The 18,535-nt window shown below is 41.7% G+C and overlaps 1 protein-coding gene and 1 pseudogene across 2 annotated transcripts in view; both read left to right on the forward strand.

The window, feature by feature from the left end:
* The window catches only part of G3bp2 (G3BP stress granule assembly factor 2), an 88,119-nt gene that overhangs the window by 16,247 nt on the left and 53,337 nt on the right, over positions 1-18,535 (forward strand). The window lies entirely within an intron of this gene.
* On the forward strand, positions 10,373-10,456 carry LOC150055597 (small nucleolar RNA U13; annotated as a pseudogene).

Here is an 18,535-nt window from a genome sequence, read left to right on the forward strand (position 1 = left end):
CCTATGGCTTGAATTCAGGATGAGGGTTCTGTCCCTAAGCTTTTGTGCTTAAAGTTAGCACTCAACCTCTTGAGCCACACCTCCATTTCCAGCTTTTTGGTGGTTAATTGGATGTAAGAGTCTCTCCAGCTGGGTGAGAAAAGATGAGTAAGAGGAAAGAATGTGCAAGACGAAGTGGCTCATGCCTGTTATCCTAGCTACTCAGGAGGCTGAGATCTGAGGGTCTGGGTTCAAAGCCAGCCTGGGCACTAAAGTCCATGAGAGTTTTATCTTTTGTCTTCAATTAACTACTAGAAAACCAGGAGTTGGGCTGTGGCTCCAAGGGTAGGGTGGTAGCTGAAGAGCTCAGGGACAGCGCCCAGACCCAGAGTTCAAGGCCCATGCCTGACAAAAAATAGGGCTAGGAATGTGGCTTAGTAGTTCTGTACTTCCCTAATATGCATGAAGCCCTCGATTCAATTCCTCAGTACCATATAAACAGAAAAAGCCAGAAGTGGCACTATGGCTCAAGTGGTAAACTGCCAGCCTTGAGCAAAAGAAGCTGAGGAACAGTGCCCAGGCCCTGAGTTCAAGCCCCAGGACTGGCAAAAAAAAAAAAAAAATCTAGCTTCAGAGTTTACCATGGTATTTAAGAATATACAATACTGTCTCTATATCCAGTCATAGTAGAATAACTCCAGTAGGAGTGTGGGCAGGAATGCAGCCTTGCCATAAGACTTACCTGTGAATTACATTGCAATTTGACCTTAATGAGCCTGTCTTCACCCATAAAATAGAAATAATAAGCCAGTGGCTCATGCCTGTAATGATCTGAGGATCACCATACAAAGCAAGCCAGGAGCACACAAGTCTATGAGATATGAGACTCCTATCTCCAATAACCACCAGAAAACCAGAAGTGGCACTATGGTTCAAAGTGGTAGAGATGGCATTTAGTAAGTAATCTTTATTCCAATTCTATTCTTTCCCCCACCCCTGCCAGTTCTGGGGCTTGAACTCAGGGGCTGAGCACTGTCCTTGGGCTTTCTCAAGGATAGAGCTCTACCACTTGAGCCACAGCACCACTTCCAGCTTTTTTCTATGTATGTGGTACTGAGGAATCGAACCTGGGTCTTCGTGCATGTTAGGCAAGCACTCCACCAGTAAGCCAAACTCCCAGCCCCTATCCATGAGTTTTAAGGACAATAAAGATGTTTCAAATTTTCGAGTATACAGGCAACCTTAAACTCTTTCCTTCTTCAAAAAAAAATTTTTTTACAAAAAATTCTTTTTACAAAAAATTCTTTAAAAAAAAAATTAGGCCAGGAGTTTGGCCTAGTGGTTAAAGTGCTTGCCTAGCATGCACCAAGACCCGGGTTCGATTCCTCGGTACCACATACATAGAAAAAAGCCAGAAGTGGTGCTGAGGCGCAAGTGGTAGAGCTCTAGCCTTGAGAAAGTCCAAGGACAGTGCTCAGGCCCTGAGCTCAAGCCCAGGACTGGCAAAAAAAAAAAAAAAATTTATTGCCCTCATGATTTTAAGAGTCTTGTTCAACTCCCTTAGAAGATCTGGGATGAGGCTATGGAAGAACTCTGGAAAGTCTGTCTTCCTACTCCTAACCTCAGGCCTTCTCTGGCCCCTACTCTTCTTCTTTGCCTGCTCACCCCTACTCCTTGGTCCCCACTCTTTCCCCACCTGCCCTCTCCCCTTCCTGAACTCCCAATCTCCTCCCCCACCCTGCTCTCCCTTCCCCAGGGCCTCTCTTGCCCAGCTGCTGCCTGGTGGCTCAATATCCAAACCTGTCTGCATCTACTTGCAATAGCCCTTTTATTTTTATTTTTCAAAAATAAGCTTTCTAGCTCTGACCACTGCTAACCAGCAGACTGGAGACAATAGAACAGAAAATCCCCTGAGAAAGTACAAAGGGAACTTAATTTGCTTTGGCCTGTATTCTTAATTTCTGTTGAAATGGTAAAACAGAGGAATTTACTAGTTTGTTTCTCTTCCTGGCCCTGACCTCCCAGGGAGTGCAGGGAGGGAGAAGGTGTTGCCAGGGCTTTTGTTGGGATTCTCTTTCCCTGGGTGAGCAATTTGCATCTCTGAAGAAGCTGTAAAGGAAAGGACTGTCAGGTTGTGGAGAATATTATCCCAGCTGGCTTTTTTTTTTTTTTTTTTGTCTTAGGTCTTGAACTGAGGGCCTAGGCAATGCCCCTGTGCTTTTTTGCTGTTGTATTTGAAGGCTAGCATTGTACCACAGCAGCTCTGGAGTGTGTGTGTGTGTGTGTGTGTGTGTGTGTGTGTGTGTGTGTGTGGTGGTGGTGGTGGTGGTGGTGGTGGTGGCGGCGGCTAACTGGAGATAAGAGTTTCAAACTTCCCTGCCCAGGTTGCCTTTGAACCATATCTTTAGAACTCAATCTCTAGGATTAGGGGTATGTTACCAGTGCCCAGCACAGATAGGTATTTTCACTTTTTACTGAGGGTAGGAATTGGGAACGTGGCCTAGTGATAGAGTGCTTGCCTAGCATGCACCGAAGACCCAAGTTCGATTCCTCAGTACCACATACATAGAAAAAAGCCAGAAGTGGTGCTGTGGCTAAAGTGGTAGAGCATAAACCTGGAAAAAAGTCCAAGGATAGTGCTCAGACCCTGAGTTCAAGCCCTAGCACGTGCAAAAAAATAAATAATAATAATAAAAAAAAAAGAACTGAGGGTAAATCTTAGGACAGGCCAAAAGGTCAAATAAGTGAATATCTTTACTAAAATTAACAGAAAAGTATCCAGTATGTCTGAAGATCTGAATTTTATCAAGAGGAACATGTTAAAAGACAAAATTATTGTCACAAAATAGAATTGTCTTTAGGTTAAAATAATCGTTTTAATTGAAGTCACCTAGCAAGAAAATAAGAACATGAAATGTCTGTCTTTCACTGGAAACTTCTTATGAATAAAACAAATAGCACAGGAAAAGAAGAAGAAAACCTAACATTATCTACCCTCTGTAGTGCCTGTCTACAAGGTAAGGTTTAAGATTTTTGACTTAGAACTGGGGATGTGGCTTAGTGGTAGAGGACCTACCTACATATGGGAGACCCTGGGCTTGATCCCCAATGCCTCACAGGAAAAAAAAATAAATAAAGTTACACCCATAATGATCTTTCAGCCTTCTTAACTTTCCTTATTATATCCCTCCCTACTCACCTTGCCTTCACCCTTTTTTTGTGTGGGTGCTGGTCCTGGGATTTGAAGTCAGGGCCTGACACTATCCCTGAGCTTTTGTGCTCAAGGCTAGTGTTCTGCTACTTGAGCCATAGCTCCACTTCTGGCTTTTTTGGCAGTTAGAATCTCAGAGCCTTTCCTACCTGGGCTGGCTTCAAACTCCATTCTTAGATCTCAGCTTTCTGAATAGCTATAATAACAAACGTAGTCTGGCCTTGTACTGCCCATTTTAAACTCCATCCTGACAGAGCAGGCTTTCGTTCCTGAGTGTTCTGTTGCCTGGGATTTGCCTCTGCTGTGTCCTCCCCTGGACCATTTTTCATCCTCAAAGTTGATTTTATTCCTTCTTTAGAAGACCTCTTCCCTGAGAATAGTATGCCCCAAGTCCCTCTTAGCTTTTCTCTCTTACCCTATTAAACTCTGCCTATTTTCTATCCCTGTTTCTAGACAGGCAAATCCATGTGTGTTGGGGGAGTGGGTGCGGGCGTGCGTGCATGCGTGCGTGCATGCGTGCACACATCTGCATGCATGTACTTGGGGTTGAACTGAGGTCCAGGATGCTTTTCCTTAGCTTTTTCAGCTAGTGCTTTACCACTTGAGCCATATCTGCATTTTAGCTTTTTTGTGTGTGGTTTATGGGAGGAAAATGTCTCACAGTTTTCTGCCCAGGTTGGTTTCCAGTGGAAATTCTCAGATCTGTTTGCTGAGTGGAAAACAGATGCTAGGGTGATAGGCATAAACCTCTAGCACTCTACCTCAGCTTTCAGTCTTTATGAGGCTAAAAACACAATTTCTCAGTCCCATGTATTTTTGTACTTGACCTTAAATGGATACTTAGCAAATACTGAATGAAAGATTTGGGGGAGGAAAATTCACTAGACATTGCACAATGGGCCATGTATAAGTTCTATTGGCTGGAAGATTGAAAAGTGGAGACCTCTGGATGCTGATGGTTCAGTCCATGTCCTGTCACATCACTGAGTGCTGCTTGGTCATAGAGACTAGTCTAGAAACTGTTTTAAACTCTATGAACCATGCTATTTAGTATACATTAATGAACTATATAACTTGTGGCTAGGGATGGGAGGGGGAAGATGAGAAAAAGTGAAGGAAGAAGCAACATTGTCCAACAAAAGAAATATACTCATGGCTAGGCACCAGTGGCTCACACTTGTAATCCTAGCTATTCAGGAGGCTGAGATCTGAGGATCAAGGTTCAAAGCCAGCCTGGGTATGAAAAATCCATGAGACTCTTACCTCCAATGGGAGTGGTGCTGTGGCTCAAGTAGTAGAGCACTAGCCTTGAGCTGAAGAACTCAGGGACTGTGCTCAGGCCCAGACTTCAAACCCCAAGACAAAAAAGAAAAAAAGAAAAGAAAACCTGTGAAGCTGGTTCCTGCCAAATGAACTTTGTATACCACACTCAGATTTATTCACTTGTTAATATGTCAGAGGAAACATTAACTCTTGGAAGAAGAGACTCCTAATTAGCATTTTATCTCCCCACAGGAAGTTACTAGGGAGCCAGATTACAGTGAAAAGATTGCTTCTGGGATCATTCTTCCTTCCTTTTTTTTTTTTTTGCCAGTCCTGGGCTTGAGCTCGGGGCCTGAGCTCTGTCCTTGGACTTTCTCAAGGCTAGAGCTCTACCACTTGAGCCTCAGCACCACTTCTGGCTTTTTTCTATATATGTGGTACCGAGGAATCGAACCCGGGTCTTCATGCATGCTAGGCAAGCACTTTAACCACTAGGCCAAACTCCCGGCCCCTCTTCCTTCTTTCTTTATAACATTTTCTGAGGGCTTACTCAGGATGGCAACAAAAGACTGTCCATGATCTAAGGAATATCCTCAGCTAAGGGAACATAGAAAGATGCTCTTCTTTCCTTCCATGGATACTGTTCTATGATTGGCCCGGTGGTTTTCTGATGATAATGCAGTAATCACCCTGGAGTGGTAGCCTAAATTCCACTTTTACCTTTTCAAGGTTGACCAGTTGTCCTAATTCTTGTAGACAGTTTTATATTTAGTCTAGTAGTGGTTCTGGTTGACTTTATGCAAATATTTAAAAATTTCTTCTGGATCCCTTACCAAAGGTTAAGCCTGGATGCTGTCCCTGAGCTCTTCAGCTCAAGGCTACCCCTCTACTACTTCTGGTTTTCTGGCGGTTAATTGGAGGTAAGAGTCTCATGAACTTTAGTGCCTTGGCTGCCTTTGAGTCAAGAGCCTCTCAGATCTCAGCCTTCTGAACAGCTAGGATTATAGGTATGAAAGTTCTAATTTTTTTTCATTTTATTTTTTAATTATTGAGGTAATGTATAGAGGGGTTACAGTTATATTTGCCAGATAGTAGGTGCATTATTTCTCAAAGTTCAGTTTTTATTTTATTTTATTTTATTTTATTTTTTTGGCCCCCTTCTCGCCCCGCTCGCTCCGGCCCATAACTGACTAGAAAATAACAAATGAAAATAAATAAATAATAAAAATTCCTCAAAGAAATATTGGAAATATGATACCATAAAGTGGTTGGGAAGAAATATCACTTCCTCAACCCCCTTTAGATTCAGTGCATGGGGCCTTCTGTGAGTTATAACAAAAGACAGTACCCTGACCCTGAATTCAAGCCCTAGGACTGGCAAAAAAAAAAAAAAAAGAAATCTTCTCATTTAGTGATTGGAGTAAATTATTCTTGGTTGTTCTACTAATTGCAGTCCAAATTGGCCTGGGCAAAAATGTAAGACACGTTAAAAAATAAAAGGGGCCAGGAGTTTGGCCTAGTGGTAGAGTACTTGCCTAGCATGCACGAAGACCCGGGTTTGATTCCTTGGTACCACATACTTAGAAAAAGCCAGAAGTGGTGCTGAGGCTCAAGTGGTAGAGTTATAGCCTTGAGAAAAATTCAAGGACAGTTCTCAGGCCCGGGACTGGCAAAATAAATAAATAAATAAATAAAGTAAAAAATGTACTTGAGTCCAGAAGCCCTCAAACTAAAATATAGAACAATTGATGTTATTACTTATTGGGCCACAATGATGCTGTTTTCCAACTGTAAAACTTTCCATATTCAAAAAGATTCCTATTAGAAAATTATAAATGGTAAGGTTTTTTTTTTTTTTCCTTATTTTCAGTACTAAGACTTGAACTCAAAGCTTGTGGTTGAAGTCTGGGCCTCAAACACGCTATCCTCTACTACTTGAACTCTAGCCCCAACCCTAAGAAAAACATTTAGACCAATTGGTTTTAAATTATTGTTTATTCATTCACTTTTTCCTCCTGTTTTTAAGGGTCATAGTAATAAGTCCTAATGAGGAAATGTTAATACCCTTTATTATGCTTTCTCTTTTCTTTGTGTGTGTGTGTATATGTGTGTGTGTGAGTGTGTCTAGAGATTTTTTTGCTTTTTGTTGGTTGTAGGACTTGAACTTAGGGCCTGAATCCTGTCCCTGAGCTCTTGTACTCAAGGCTTGCTGGCTTTGAACTGAGATCCTTAGATCCCAGCCTCCTAAGTAGCTAGGGTGACAGGTATGAGCCACCTGCACCTGGCTTGTTGCTGAAGATTGAACCCATAGCCTCATGCATGCAAGGAAAGTGCTCTACCACGGAGCCACATCCTTAGCCTTTGTATCTTTCTAATATATATTTTTATACTATTTATCTCTCTAGTATATAGTACATAAAATATAATAGATAAATAAAAATAATCTACTATATAGATATCTCTCTCTCTTTCTCTCCTCTGTGTGTATGTGTGTGTGTGTGTCCATGACAAGAAATAAACTCATTGATTCAACAAATATTTGTTGCAGCACTCCTGTTTTGAGAGAAAGAACACAGAGGAATATATTTCTTATTGATGGTTAAATTGGTAGGGTAATCTTGTCTAATTGGGATTTAGAACATGAAAGCTAATATGACCTTCATAGTGGTACCATGATGGAGAGCCTTAACCTTAGCAAATTTGTTTGAATTTAAAGACTAAAAGATTGAGGCCATAGTATGTTATAATTGTTTGCAGATAAGTTGCTGGTCATTTTATATGCTTTCCAAACATTCATTTAATTCTTACAATGATTAGTCAATAAAGTAGTAGCATTTTTCTCCTTTATACAGAAAGAAACAGGTCACTAACTCTTCCTTTATTGATGTCCATTTATTTCCTGCCATTTTTGTTTGTTTGTTTGCCAATCCTGGGGCATGAACTCGGTGCCTGAGCATTGTCCTTGGGCTTTTTCCTCAAGGCTATCACTCTACCACTTGAGCCACAGCACCACTTCTGCCTTTTTTCTGTATATGTGGTACCCAGGAATTGAACCCAGGTCTTCGTGCGTGCTAGGCAAGCACTCTACCACTAGGTCAAACTCTCATCCGTATTTCCTTTTTTTTTTTTTGCCAATCGTGGGCTTGAGCTCAGGGCCTGAGCACTGTCCTTGGACTTTCTCAAGATTAGAACTCTACCACTTGAGCCTCAGCACCATTTCTGGCTTTTATCTATGTATGTGGTACTGAGGAATCGAACCCAGGTCTTCGTGCGTGCTAGGCAAGCACTCTACCACTAGGCCAAACTCCCGGCCCCCTATTTCCTGCTTTTTATGCTGAATTAAACGTTCATATATATCCTTGAACAGTGGAAATTTTATTTATGTTTATTTTATTTCTTTCAGAATTAATAGATCATTTTTATGCAAGATTACTTTTCTGTGTTTGCTATGATTAGAGATAGAAAAAAAATCCACATGAAAACCTGGAAGGAAATAAAAGTGCTAACAGTACTTATTTTTAGTGGTATAATTATGTAATTATAGTAAATATATTTTTGTTTACCACTTGCCACCTTTTTAATATTTGTAGCTTAAATAATAGATTTATGAATAAATAAAATGGTATAGCTCATAGTAATGTAGCCTCTTAACCAAAGGAAAAAAAAAATATATATATAGAGAGAGAGAGAATCCTTTCTAAAAACAGTTGAGCTGGCTTATATCTGTAATCCTACCTACTCAAGAGACTGGGATCTGAGAAGTGTGGTTCAAAACCAGCCCAGGCAGGAAAGTCCATAAGACTCCAGTTGGTCACCAAAATAAGCTGGGAGAGCTGGGACTTGGGTTGTAGAGTGCTAACCTTAAACAAAAAGCATCAGGGACAGGGACAATGCCCAGGACCTGAGTTCAAGGCCCAGGATCAACACACACACACACACCACACCACACCAACTGTAAGAAGAAAAGGGTAGGAGGTATGGCTCAAGTAATGGAACACTGCTTAGCAAACCTGAAACTTTGAGTTCAAACCCCAGTACCACCAATGAATAGAAGGAAAAACAAGGAAACATGTTAATGTGAACGTTGCAAGACATAGCTAGATAAAATATTAGTTTCAAAATCAATCTTATGTGGTTCATCAGCTAATTGGAATGAAGTGTCCTAAGTAAGGCTTTGTAAGAAACCAATTTCTTTATAATAAATGCAAAAAAGGCAATGTTTTAAGAGGCTGGCTGGACAATCCAGATTACAGGTGAAGAGCTGCTTTGAGAACCTGGCTGAAGCAGCAGGACAAACAAAACTGAGCAAACATTACTGTTAACTTCTTACTGATCAGTGGTTTTATTTTGCAAATTGCCCAGACCTCTCCAGGACTTCCTTTCCTCTTCTGTGCAATTGAAGTGACGATTTCTACTGACCCAAACTGTTCCCAGCCCATTGGTCTTTGGGATCTACAAGTGAAAAGAATTTCCGGGGATCTCACAAAAGGAGGGTCTCACAAGGTTGAGTTCTAGCAGGAGTTTAAGTTAGTATAAAAATAAAGTTAAGGGGCCAGGAGTTTGGCCCAGTGGTTAAAGTGCTTGCCTAGCATGCGCGAAGACCCATGTTCGATTCCTCGGTACCACATACATAGAAAAAAGCCAGAAATGGTGCTGAGGCTCAAGTGGTAGAGCTCTAACCTTGAGAAAGTCCAAGGACAGTGCTCAGGCCCTGAGCTCAAGCCCAGGACTGGGAAAAATAAATAAATAAAATAACAACTTCCTTTTTTTTTTTTTTTTTTGCCAGTCCTGGGCTTGAGCTCAGGGCTTGAGCACTGTCCTTGGACTTTCTCAAGGCTAGAGCTCTACCACTTGAGCCTCAGCACCACTTCCAGCTTTTTTTCTATATGTGGTACCGAGGAATCGAACCCGGGTCTTCATGCATGCTAGGCAAGCACTTTAACCACTAGGCCAAACTCCCAGCCCCAACAACTTCCTTTTTAAAAAAATAAAATAAAATAAAGTTAAGTAGGGAAAAAAAAGAAACAGTTAAAAAAAAAAAAAAAAAAAAGAGAGGGAAACAGTTCCTGATCCCCATAGGAAGAATGAGAGTTAAAGACTCAAATGGCAACAGTCACCTGCTGCCTTTATTCTTTCAGGAGCAGGGGAAATACACAGGTTGTCTAGTAATCCCCAACCATCAGGCAATGATTTTGCGTAGCCAAAGTAGTTGTTATTTATTCTAAAATATGGAGATGTCTCGGCTTTAAATATTGAGACACAAGTGAGCCTTTGCTCAGATTAGCTGCCAAGTTTTTTTTAGCATTTCAAAGGAGAGGGAAGGGGGCCAGGAGTTTGGCCTAGTGGTAGAGTGCTTGCCTAGCATGCACGAAGACCCGGGTTCGATTCCTCGGTACCACATATGTAGCAAAAAGCCAGAAGTGGTACTGTGGCTCAAGTGGTAGAGCCCTAGCCTTGAGAAAACCCAGGGACAGTGCTCAAACCCTGAGCCCAAGCCCAGGACTGGAAAAAAAAAAAAAACAAAGGAGAGGGAAGTTTTAGGTAGGTTAGCATTTAAATGGAGGGAAGTTTAACTGCCTTGTTAGTTGCTTCCCTGTCCCAACTTGAGTCTGGCCCTAGTTAATTATATTTACTAAAAATAATATAATTTCCTTATCTGCTCACCTATGTCTCCCATCACAAAGCTGTGATGTGGATGCATTAAGAGCCCACTGAGTAGACTTAAGAAGGACGGAAAAGTAATTGGAGACATTAACAACTCATATCCCCCTAGAGGAGACATAGTAGGGAAAAATCTTGTTTTTAAAGTGAGCTATTATAGCATATTTATGTGCTGATAGATGATCCAGTGGAGGATTGAGGAGGGCAATTAATGATGACAGAAAACTTGCTAGAGTGATGTTGAGAAAGGGAGAGGAGATCCTTTTCCGGTTCATAAATGTGATGATTGCGTTCTCATGTGCTTCCATGACATGCCTCCTTCTAAACCATATCCACCTGATGTGAAAAAAAAGAAAAGAAAAAGAAATGGAGGTCAGTGTATCAGAAAAAATATCAGGTAAACTAGAAGCTCTGTGTGTGTGTGTGTGTGTCTGTGTGTGTATGTGTGTGTATGCTGGTACTAGGACTTGAGTTTAGGGCTTAGGCCCTGTTCCTTATTTTCTGCTTAATGCCTGTGCTCTACTATTTGAGTCATAACCTCTACTTATGGCATTTTGCTGGTTAGAGATAAAGAGTCTTATGGACCTTTCTGTCTAGGCTGGCTTTGAACTTTAAAATGTTATGGGGTCAAGAGGAGGGGATTCCACATCCCTCCAGGTGGGGATTCCATGTCCCCCTAGAGTCCACCACACAGAGACAGTCTCATATAAAAAGGTGAATTTAGGGGCCGGGAGTTTGGCCTAGTGGTTAAAGTGCTTGCCTAGCATGCATGAAGACCCGGGTTCAATTCCTCGGTACCACATACATAGAAAAAAGCTGGAAGTGGTGCTGAGGCTCAAGTGGTAGAGCTCTAGCCTTGAGAAAGTCCAAGGACAGTGCTCAGGCCCTGAGCTCAAACTCAGGACTGGAAAAAAAAACAAAAACAAAAAAAAGAAAAGTCCTTTATTTGATTTTTATCTATTACAAAGTCTTTTTTTTTTTTGGCCAGTCCTGGGACCTGAACTCAGGGCCTGAGCACTGTCCTTAGGCTTTCTTCATTCTAACACTTGAGCCTCAGCACCACTTCTGTTTTTTCTATGTATGTGGTACCAAGGAATCAAACCTGGGCCTTTATGCATGCCAGGCAAGCACTCTACCAGTAGGCCAAACGCCCAGCCCTTTCACAAGTAATTTTTCTAAGTTTTTGTTGTTGTTGTTGGTCACGGGGCTTGAACTCTGGGCCTGGGCACTGCCCCTGAGCTTTTTCAGCTCAAGACTACCGTTCTACCCCTTGAGCCATAGCACCACTTCCTGTTTTCTAGTGATTAATTGGAAGTAACAGTCTCATGGTCTTTTGTGTCTGGGCTGGCTTTGAACTCTGATCCTCAGATCTCAGCCTTCTGAGTAGCTAGGAATACAGGCGTGAGCCACCGTGCTGGCTTCTATGTTGTTTTATTATTTTATGCACTCCATCACCCCCCACCCAACCCCAAAAAGCCCAATTCTTTTTTTTTTTTTTGTCAGTCATGGGACTCAAATCAACTCTGTTGGGCCTGGATGTTGTCCCTGAGCTCTTCAACTCAAGGCTACCTGCCTACCCCTGGAGCCACAGCCCTACTTCCCTTTTTCTACTGGTTAATTAGAGATAAGAGTCTCAAGGTCTTTAGTGCCGGGCTGGCTTTGAATCATGATCCTCAGATCTTAGCCTCCTGAGTAGCCAAGATAACAGGTGTGAGCTACCACATCATTTTGTCTTCTTCTTTTTTTTTTGGTCAGTCCTGGGCCTTGAACTCAGGGCCTGGGCACTGTCCTTGGGCTTTCTCAAGGCTAGAGCTCTACCACTTGAGCCTCAGCACCACTTCTGGCTGTTTTCTATGTATGTGGTACCTAGGAATTGAACCTGGGTCTTCATGCATGCTAGGCAAGCACTCTACCACTAGGATAAACTCCCGACCCTATTTTGTCTTCTTAAAGAGGATAAAAACAAGCCTGGTGCCTGTGACTCAAGACTGTAATCCTAGCTACTCAGGAGATTGAGATCTGAGGATCTCCATTCAAGCTCAGCCAGAAGGTCCTTGAGATGCTTATTTCCAATTAAGCACATCCTCCCTTCTCTCCCTCCCCCCCCCAAAAAAAAAGCCAGAGTTGGACCTGTGGCTCAGATGATAGAGCAAAAAAAAGCTCAGTGCCTAGACCCTAGTATTCTAGTAGTGGCACAAAAAGAAAAATGAGGTAAACACAGACTTTGGTTTGTGTTTGGTGCTGGAAACTGAATATAAGGCTAGTTAGTTCTAGCCCCCGTCCCCCAACTTTTAAGGAAGACATTTGGCTTTCCTTCAATTTGTCTTTATTATATTCAACCATTTTCTATCTTGTTAAGCAAGCATATTACGACCACGTAAGTTCGCATACACTTGTGTATATGGAAATAGGGAACTGTATAACCAGATTACATTTATGAAATTAGCAGGCTGCGTACTCCTGATTTGGTTCTCGTTCCATGACAACATTGGTGATCAGGAGCAACTACTTCCAGCCTTGTAACTTAAATGTTCTAATGCCAAGGCGACTGGGCACTGGAATATAAAAACAAATGCATGATCAGAAAGGAAGTCGGTAACCCCCTCCTCACAGGCTGTTTGCTCTCAGGTGACTCTTCCATACTACCTAGACAATGGGCTGTATAATCCTCTGCTGACCACAAATTGCTGCTGGCAAGAAGAAGGAGGAAGAGAGATACTGGCATCCCCTTTGAAAAACAAGATCAGTTTTTACTTAGGAGGAGATGAGAATAGACGATGCAGGTGATTTGAGTTCCGGACATAAAGGAGGATCACAGAGTAGTTCACTGTGTGCTTGTCATAGCCTAGCAACTCCACTGCCAAAACAAACACAGTTCAAACCTCTCTAACATAAATACCAATGGATTTGCTTGGCATCTCTGGCACCCTTACCACCTACTCTCTTAACCCTTTCTGTAAAATGTCTTTCGAAGATTACCAGCCAAGCTCTGGGCATTATTTCTATCTTGGTCTCTATCTTTTCCTACATAAGTGACTGTTAGCCATCTCCTTAGACTCCTTGGTTCTCTTAGCTTCAGTGCTATTTAAATGCTTCTGCTCTGATCTGTTGTGCTTTTCTACACCTTTGCTATGGTTATGGAAAGCAGTTAAATGTGACTTCTGTATTGATTACACAATCTTTCAAAGCCAGCCTCCCATTTCTGTCTAAGGTTTACATTGCTTTATTTACCTTAGACGTGTGTGGTGTGTGTGTGCGCACTCATGCCTGCACCAGTATTGGCATTTGAACCAAGGGCCTGGGCTCTCTGACCCTTAACTTTTTTTCTCAAGGTTGGAGCTCTATCACTTGAGCCACAGGTCCACTTCTGCTTTTGTGCTAGTTAACTGGAGTCTCGTAGAAGCCGGTGCTAATGGTTCACGCAGTAATCCTAGCTACTCAGGAGTCTGAGATCTGAGGACTGCAGTTCAAAGCTAGCCTGGGCATAAAAAGTCTGTGAAACTCATCTCTACTTAACCCACCAAAAAAACCAGAAGTGGTACTGTGGCTCAAGTGATAGAGTGCTAGCCTTGAGCTGAAGAGCTCAGAGGACAACACCCAGGCTCAGAGTTCAAGCCCATAGCCAAAAATTAAAAAAAAAAAGGAGTGTTTTGGACTTTGCTGTTCCTGCTTCCTACATTTGATGCTCAGATCTCAGCCTCTTGGGTAGCTGGGATTACAGGCGTGAGCCATTGGTGCCTGCCCTTACCTTGGACTTCTTTGCCCAACTTTTTCCTCTATTCAACTGCAGACAGCAGTGCCTTCTTTTCAGACTCATACTCACCTGTTTCAGGGGATAAACATGCAACATTTGAAATGTATAGATTTCAGAATTAACTGCTATAGGCTGGGAATGTGGCTTAGTGGTAGAGTGCTTGCCTAGCATGCCTAAAGCTTTGGGTTCAATTCCTCAGTACCACCTAGACAGAAAAAGCCAGAAGTGGCACTGTGGTTCAAGTAGTAAAGTTCTAGAGCACAGAGAGGCTCAGGGGCAGCGCCTGGACCCTGAGTTCAAGCCCCAGGACCTGGAAAAAAAAAAAAGAAAGAAAGAAAAGAAAAGAGAAAGAATATTTACCTGCTATAAATCAGGGAGCTCTAAATGGACTTCTTGGCATTGAATGCCTGCAATCACAAACTCTCTCTCTAATCACTTCACTGTCCCTTATAGGGTTGATACATTTGTTTGCTGAGGCCTTGAGACATTATTATTATTATTTCATCACATTTGGTTCCAGACAAATCCTGATGTTGCTGTTTCTTAAACTTTATTGGTCCAATCTTGAGGATTCTAGGCCTTGAACCATGGGGCTATTATTCTTCAGGCGATTCCTCAAGTTTAACCACCATGCCATTTTTTTTGTTGTTGTTGTTGGTTTTTATTTATGCTAGTCCTGGGGCTCAAGCTCTGAGCCTGAGTGGGGTCCCTGAGCTTCTTTTTGCTCAAGACTAGTGTTCTACCACTTGAGCCACAGCACTACTTCCAGTTTTTCTGTGATGGGGATAAAAGTCTCAACATTTGTGCACCGTATGGATTCAAACTGTGATTCTCAGATCTCAGTCTGTCTCTCTCTTTGTCTCTGTCTCTTGTCTGTCTCTGTCTATCTCCTTCCCCCTGTCTCTCCCTTCCTTCTCCCCCCTTTGTCAGTCATAGGGCTTGAACTCTGGGCCTGGATGCTGTCTCTGAGCTCTTCTGTTCAAAGATATTACTCTATTACTTTTATTAGCATTAACCAGCAAAAAAAAGGAATTCTTCCTTTTTTATTTATTTATTTTTAGTTTTTATTTTTCTGCCAGTCCTGGGACTTGGATTCAGGGCCTGAGCTGTCCTTGAGCTTTTTCAAGGCTAGCGCTCTACCACTTGAGCCACAGTACCACTTCTGTATTTTTCTGTGTATGTGGTACCAAGGAATCAAACCTAGATCTTTGTGCATGCTAGGCAAGCACTCTACTAGTAGGCCACACTCCCAGCCCTAGCATTATTTCCTTCTTATTATTTATTCTCAATTGGACTAGTTTTACTAGTTTCTTGTACATTTAAGCCAGCTCTCTCTTTTAGCATATATACTAGCCAATGTTGTGCCTAAAATATTTTCACTCACTCATTTTCATCATGTTGCTGCATGGGAAAATACCTTCAAGTATCAGACCATAGCTCATTCTTATCAGTGTGCTATTCAAGATCTTCTACAGTTACTTCTTGCCTTTTTATCTATGTTAGGGATAAAAGGCTTTGCACAGACTAGGCAAGTGCTCTATTCTTTTTTTTTTCACTCTCATCCTTTATGACCTTATGTATCTAGGGTTTTTTTCCATATATTTTTATTGTAATTAATAGAAGGGTTCCATGATATTCACCAGATAGAAGGTGCATTACTTCACAAACATTGATACCCTTTCTCATGTCTTGGTCCTGTTTCTCTCTCCCCTGGCTTCTCTCATTTTATTTCATTCATTGGCTAAATAATTATTGAACTTTCTCTAGAAGCTCTCCCAAGACCTTCCATACTCCCTGACATCTTGCATTTTTGCACTCTCCATCTTTTATTTTATTCAGATCTCATGCCTTTCACTGGTCCAAGTCCATCTTCTACTTGACACTTACAATCCCACTCAAAGCCTGCTGTGTGGCATGCTTGGCTTTTCATCAGCACAAGACCAAGTGAGAGCTAGGCTACTAGTGGCTCATACATGTTATCCTAGCTACATAGGAAGCTGAGATGTGAGAATCTCAGTTCAAAGTTAACCCAGGCAGGAAAGTTTGTGAGACTCTTATCTCAAGTTAGCCACAAAAATAGCCAAAAGTAGATGTGTGGGTCAAGTGGTAAAGTGCCAGTCTTGAGCAAAAGAGCTAAGTAAGGGACCCAGGCCCTGAGTTCAAACTCCAATAATGGCGTGCACACACACACACACACACACACACACACACACACGGAGTTAGTAGGAGAAGCCAAACTCAGAAATTGACAGATGGTCTAGATACCAATCCTGGGAGGTCAGCCAAGATAGGGATCAGATTCCCCAACTGACAAGTTCAGGGAGCAAGGAGCCAGAGCATAAGAAGTTCAGCCACTTAGATTAAGGAATTTGAGCATTATGCACAAGCTGCCAAAGAACAGAACAAAACTTGGAAACAAAAAGTCTTTTTTTAAAAATGGAAAATTGTCTAGTTTTTTCAAAGAAAAAAATGATCAAATTATAAATTTTTAATTTTTTGGTAGTTCTGGAACTTAAACTCAGGGCCTCTGCAGTATTCCTGTGCCTCTTTATGCTCAAGGCTAGTGCTCTACCACTTGAGGCACAGCACCACTATATACTCTATAGACATATATGGTTTTTTTTGTTTTTTTTGTTTTTATTTTTTAATTTATTTTTTATTGTAATTAATAAAAGGGTTACATGATATTTGCCAGATAGAAGGTGCATTAATTCACATACATTGATACCCTTTCACACGTCTTGGTAACCATTACCCTCCCCCCCACTCCCCCAGACATAATGTATGTTTTATTACATACATTTATATGTATCTATGACATACAAACCCTCAGCTTAGTTTTAATTATGTTCTAATATCTATGTGCCAGTGATTGTATATAGAGATTCCCTCCTTGAATACTAGTTTGTTAAACATGACACTTGAAATATGTTGTAAAAATCAATGTTAATAAAATATTTAAAAAAGAAAAGAAAAAGAACTCTACCACATACCAGGCCCTATAATTTTTTTTAACTTAATATGTGTAACATAAACCCTAAAGTGATTCCTAAAGTTCAGAGAGATCAAATAATTTTGATTTGTATTTTTTGTTTTTTTGCCAATCCTGGGGCTTGAACTCAGGGCCTGGGCACTGTCTTTGGGCTTTCTTAAGGCTAGAACTCTACCACTTGAACCACAGAACCACTTCTGGCTTTTTTTTTCTGGGTATGCAGTACCAAGGAATCGAATCCAGGGCTTTGTGCATGCTAGGCAGACACTCTACCATTAGGCCATGCTCCCAGACGAGATCAAATAGTTTATTCAAGTCATACCACTTATAAATGGCAAAATGAGAATTTAGATTTTTCTGCTCTTTGTGGAAACCATGGTAGCAGTGGGTTTTAATCTTAGCTGTATAATAGAATCATGTGAGGACTACATGTTTAGGTAGTATATCAATGAACGATAACAGCGTCAGTGAGAGACATGGTTTTAGAGAGTTTGCCATCTGAAGAACTTTTGTAATTCTTTGTCTATTGAGCCTGAAGTGTAACTCAGTGGTAGAATCTATACCTAGCATGCAGAGCACCCTGAATTAGATTTTTTTTTTTTTTTGCCAGTTGTGGCGCTTCAACTCAGGGTCTGAGCACTGTCCTTGGACTTTTCTCAAGTCTAGAGCTTTACCCTTGTGCCACAATACCACTTCCAGCTTTTTTCTATGTATGTGGTGCTAAGGAATCGAACCTGGGTCTTTGTGCATGCTAGGCAAGCACCTGAGTTAGATTTTTTTTTTTGCCAATCCTGGGCTTGAGCTCAGGGCCTGAGCACTGTCCTTGGACTTTCTCAAGGTTAGAGCTCTACCACTTGAGCCTCAGCACCACTCTTGCTTTTTTCTATGTATGTGGTACCGAGGAATTGAACCTGAGTCTTCGTGCATGCTAGGTACTCTACCACTAAGCCAAACTCCTGGCCCCAGATTTTTTTTTTCCTGCTAGTCCTGGGGCTTGAAACCAGGGCCTGCGCACTGTCGTTGAGCTTTCTCAAGCTTAGCACTCTACCACTTGAGACACAGCACCACTTCCAGCTTTTTCTGTGTATGTGGTACCGAGGATTCAAACCCGGGTCTTCTTGCATGTTAGGCAGGCAATCTCCCACTAGGCCAAACTTCCAGCCCCTCATAGGGAAGATTCATGTTTAGTTTTTAGAGGAACACACAGACTATTGTCCTGAGTAGTTCTAGTTTACATTTCCACAAACAAGAGGAATTGAACCCAGGGCTTTTTTCATGCTCTTCGCCCTCATAACTAATTTTTTAATTGGAAGTGTTTATTTTAGCAGGGTATTGTAATACTAACTTTGCAAAAGGTTGCAAACTGAGAATCTAGGTTTGAAATGAGTCTAGGCAGAAAAGTCCCCTGATAATCTTTTTTTTTTTTTTTTCTTTGCCAGTCCTGGGCCTGAGCTCAGGGCCTGAGCACTGTCCTTGGACTTTCTCAAGGCTAGAGCTCTACCACTTGAGCCTCAGCACCACTTCCGGCTTTTTTCTATGTATGTGGTACCGAGGAATCGAACCCGGGTCTTCATGAATGCTAGGCAAGCATGTTAACCACTAGGCCAAACTCCCGGTCCCTCCCCTGATAATCTTATCAAAAGGCCAGTAGTAAAGATGTGGCTCAAGTGATAGA

This window comes from Megascapheus bottae, chromosome 13, assembly GCF_031878675.1.
Source record: "Megascapheus bottae isolate mThoBot1 chromosome 13, mThoBot2.hap1, whole genome shotgun sequence".
Classification (NCBI taxonomy): Eukaryota; Metazoa; Chordata; class Mammalia; order Rodentia; family Geomyidae; genus Megascapheus; species Megascapheus bottae.